General features: G+C 39.3%; 1 non-coding gene across 1 annotated transcript; it reads right to left on the bottom strand.

The window, feature by feature from the left end:
• Nucleotides 1-4,733: 4,733 nt before the first annotated feature.
• LOC125612670 lies at nucleotides 4,734-4,840 on the bottom strand. The gene has a single exon (XR_007343150.1). It is a non-coding gene; the product is annotated as a U6 spliceosomal RNA (small nuclear RNA).
• Between the last annotated feature and the right edge of the window lie 296 nt (nucleotides 4,841-5,136).

Raw genomic sequence — 5,136 nt, 5'->3', positions numbered from 1 at the left:
GAACCCAGAATTCAGCCCTGAGTACGGTGCTTGCGCGGCTGGCAGAAACTGCAGCGCTGTAACCCTGCGTCTCTATCCCAGCGCACACTGCAGACTCTAGCCGCGGGGCGATTTGCTGAATAAGCAGTTACCCTCCGTGCGACAAACCTCTCGCGTTTGAGTCCCCGTAGCCGATCCTCGTGCGATGGAAATCCTTCCTCCAGGTTCCGGAGCACCCCACTATTGCTGGAAATTCCTAACAAGATATCCTTTAGCCGTCCTGACTTGTCATACTCCCACACAGTGAAGCAGCACACGGGGGTAATGCACTCCCCTCGCCGCCATCTTCCAAATCTCGCTATAGATTCTTGTGCTATAAATTAGGGCTACTTCCTCTGTTGAAAAGGAAAATTAGCAAAAGTTAGGGCAGGCACCAGAGACTCATCACTAATTAAAACTCTCCTGACAACAATCAGAAAGCAGCACAGAGGTCTCCATTCAATGCCATCAACGATACATTAATGATACATTTGTGCACCTTTTAAAATCATCTGCACCTAAAGAGGATTGTGAGACAGGCCCTAGGAATCAAGGATGATGGTGTAGACATCAGGAAAAAGTGAGCGTAATGGATACTGTGTAATTTAGAAAGTTGCCAGCTGGCCTGCTAGACTCATGGACTTTTTTTGAGAATGGACCATCATCTGCAGCCCAAGCAAACTGGGTCATGGGAACACTTAACCAACAAAACTTGCCCATTCAATCTCCCTCTGGTGAGAATCAGGACTAAGGACCTGAGACAGGGGGCAGCTTGTGCTAGATATTAGAATTGAGAGTGCAGGCTTGGTTCTTGATTTCCTGTATTCGGCCCCTCAGGGTGCTTGGGTAGACAGGGATAATAAGATAGGGGGAAGTGAAACAAAAACAGCAGGAATTTTGGGCAGGGAGAGTGGGCTCAGAGGCCTTTCCTACCAGGCAGACCTGAAGTAAGAGGCTGTCTACACATGGGAGAGAGGTGAGGCTTACCTAATGAGACCAGGTGCCCACAGGTCTCCAGTATTACCTCCTGGTACAGGGTCCTCTGGGACAGGTCCAACTTCCCCCATTCTTCCCAGGTGAAGATCATAGTTAAGTATTGGAAGGCCATGGACAACTGAAAAGTCAAACACAGACATATTGGCCTTGGGCTGGATGAGATCAGAGCCTATTGCTGCGTCCCTGGTAAAGGTGCAGACAGACCCAAGGCTTGAATCACCAAGCGTATCTAGTGACTCTGTGACATGCTCACTGTGGAGGCAGATGCTGCCTTTGGATCTTGTGTGTTGAGTCAAAGAAAAAAGCCTTTTATGGGGAAGCTACTGGAGACACTACTGAGAAGGGGACTACAAGGTGCAGACAGCAGGTGCTCTGCTGTGTCAGGGTGAGGAAATGTTGACAAAAATTACAACAAAGCTAACAGCAACAGCAGCATCAGGAGCCCAGTGGTCCCTGGTGGGTGTTGGCACCATGCGGAGGGGTTCAACGAACTGTAGTCAAGTGTCTGAGGGTCCCAGCTCTGAAGCCAAACTCTGGGTTTCAGTCCAGCCTCTAGAAACCAAGATTTGCTGGGTGCATGATTTGGGGGAAGTCACTTCATTCTTTGAGCCTTAACTACCCCACTGATACAATAAAAGTTTCCACATTGCCAGGTTGTTAGAGAATTAATGTTTCAAAACACAAATACTGAAGTGGATGGCTTATGTAAGAATTTTCTCTGAGTTTTGAAATTTGTTTTCCTTTTTTTTTAAACTGGTAGACTTTATTTTTAGAACAGTTTCATATTTATAGAAAAGTTCTGGGGATAATACAGGGCTCTTATATTTACACTCTCCCACAATAAAGTTTCACTTATTGTTATCCTCTTACACTAGTGTGGTACATTTATCACAGTTAATTGATCAATACGGAATCGTTATTATTAACTGAGGTCCATAGCTCATTCATATTTTCTTAGTGTCTATTAAATATAACTTTCCTGTTTCAAGAGCCCATCCAGGATATATGCTGCATTAGTTATGTCTCCTTAGCTGTAACAGTTTATTAGATTTTGCTTGTTGTTTTAAATATATACTTGTATATATTTGGGTGTGATATAGATACAGTGAAACTGTTGCTATAGTCAAGCAAATTAATGTATTAATAATATCACAGTTACCCATTACTTTGCAACAAGCATCTAAAATCTAAAATTTGGGCAAAATACAGTATAATTAACTGCAGACCTCACATTGTATGTTAGATCTCTAGATTTCTCATTCTACATATGTACTACTATTTGTCCTTTGACTTGTATGTCCCTATTTTTTCCTTTATTGAATTCTGATTCCATGGATTGATGCATCCATGTGGAAAACAGTCTGGTGATTCCTAAATAAATTAAAAATAAAATGACAATATGACCAAGCAATGTTTCTTCTCATTATACTCCCAAAGGAAATATAATCACTATCTGGTAAAGATATCTGCACTTCCATGTTCATTGTAGCATTATTCATAATAGCCAAGATACAGAAACAGCTGAAGTGTTTCTTGACAGATAAGTGGATAAAAAACCTGATACACACATTTGCATACACAATGAAATATTACTCAGACGTAAAGAACGAGATCCTGAATTTACCACAATATGAATGAAATTGGAGGACATTATGCTGAATGAAGTAAGACAGACACAGAAATAAAATGGGCAAATAAGTGAGACCCTGTAATAGAACAAAAGAAAAAGATTAGAGCTCTATCTGATGTGTGAGAGGTAAAAATTTGCTCCCAGGATGTAGGCTCTCTATTCACCTCACAGATTGTTTCTTTTGCTGAGAAGAAATTTTTTAGTTTGAATCCATCCCATTTATTGATTCTTGGTTTTAATCCTTTCGCTATAGGAGTCTTATTAAGGAAGTTGGGGGCTAATTCCACATGATGAAGATTAGGGCCTACTTTTTCTTCTATTAGATGCAGAGTCTCTAGTTTAATTCCTAGGTCTTGGATCCACTTTGAGTTGAGTTTTGTGCGTGGTGAGAGATAGGGGTTTAATTTCATTTTGTTGCATATGGATTTCCAGTTTTCCCAGCACCATCTGTTGAAGAGGCTATCTTTTCTCCAATGCATGTTCTTGGTACCTTTGTCTAATATAAGATAATTGTAATTTTGTGAGTTAGTCTCTGTGTCCTTGATTATGTACCATTGTTGTACCAGTCTGTTTTGGTGCCAATACCATGCTGTTTTTGTTACTATTGCTCTGTAGTATAGTTTAAGTTCTGGTATAGTGATGCCACCTGCTTCACTCTTCCTGCTAAGGATTGTTTTAGCTATTCTGGGTCTCTTATTTTTCTAGATAAATTTCATGATTGCCTTTTCTATTTATATGAGGAATGCCATTGGGATTTTGATCGGAATTGCATTAAATCTGTTCAGTGCTTTTGGAAGTATGATCATTTTGATAATATTAATTCTGCCTATCCAAGAGCAAGGTAGATCTTTCCATCTTCTAAGGTCCTCTTTGATTTATTTCTTTAGGGTCCTGTAGTTTTCATTGTATAGATCTTTCACCTCTTTCATTAAGTTGATTTCCAAGTAAAGAACTCAAAAAGGTAAGCAAAAAAAAAAAAAAACCCTAAATAACCCAATCAATAAATGGGCCAAGGACCTGAACAGACACTTCTCAGAAGAGGATATACATCAATCAACAAATATATGAAAAAAACTTGATAATTGCTAGCAATTAGAGAAATGTAAATCAAAACTACTCTAAGATATCATCTCACTCCAGTCAGAATGGCAGCTATGGCAGCTATGGAAAGCAGTATGGAGATTCCTTGGAAATCTGGGAATGGAACCACCATTGACCCAGCTATTCTTCTCCTCAGTCTACACCTAAAGGACTTAAAATCAGCATGCTACAGGAACACAGACACATCACAATTCACACAATTCACACAATTCACAATAGCTAATCTGTGGAACAAACCTAGATGTCCTTAATAGATGAATGGATAAAAAAATGTGATATATATACACAATGGAATTTTACTCAGCAATAAAAGAGATCAAAATCATGACATTTGCAGGTAAATGGATGGCGTTGGAGAAGATAATGCTAAGTGAAGTTAGCCAATCCCCCCAAAAAACAAATGCTGAATGTTTTCTCTTGATATAAGGAGGCTGATTTATAGTGGGATAGGGAGGGGGAGCATAGGAGGAATAGATGAACTCTAGATAGGGCAGAGGGGTGGGAGGGAAAAGGAGAGGGCAGGGGATTAGCAAGGATGGTGGAATGTGATGGACACCATTATCCAAAGTACATGTATAAAGACACGAATTGGTGTCAACATATTTTATATACAACCAGAGATATGAAAAATTGTGCTGTATATATGTAATAAGAATTGTAATGCATTTTGCTGTCATTTATTTTTAAAAAAATAGAAAAAAAGAATAAAAGAAAAAGGACTGGGGTTATAGTTTAGTGGTAGAGTGCTCATCTAGCATGCAGGAGGCCTTGTGTTCACCCCCAGTACAATGAACCCCCCTCCAAAAAAAGCAACCAACCAACCAATAAAAAAGCTGTAAATATACTGCATGATATCCATTATATGTGAAATCTTTAAAAAGTTAAATACACAGAGATAGAAGGAAAAAATGATGATTATCTGTGGGAGTGAGGAGATGGAAAGATGTAGAACTTGCTTGATTTTGATGACCTTGACCTTTTTTTGTTTTTTAATATAGAACACTTCATGAATTTGTGTGTCATCTTGTGCAGGGGCCAATACTAATCTTCTCTATATTGTTCCAATTTTAGTATATGTGCTGTCAAAGGGAGCACTATATTAACAGTTTTGAGGAGTCAGGTCAGGCATATTGTAGGATATCTTTCTGCTAGAACTTATTAGATGATTTTCTCATGATTACGGGTTTTCCTCAATAAGTTATGAATTTTTTTGATGGGGGAGGAAGATCACAGATGAAGAGTTCCATTGTTATTACATCATATTAAGGATACATACATACCACCAAAGTGATGTGATCATCTGGTTGAAATAGTGTTCCTCAAATTTCTCTGCTGTTAAGTTACTCCCCCGCATTGTCCATATTGTACCTTTGAAAGGAAGTCATTGTGCA

Source organism: Marmota marmota, unplaced genomic scaffold, assembly GCF_001458135.2.
Source record: "Marmota marmota marmota unplaced genomic scaffold, marMar, whole genome shotgun sequence".
NCBI classification, from domain to species: domain Eukaryota; kingdom Metazoa; phylum Chordata; class Mammalia; order Rodentia; family Sciuridae; genus Marmota; species Marmota marmota.
Note: the sequence above shows the minus strand (reverse complement) of the source record. Positions and strands in the feature narration are given on the sequence as shown.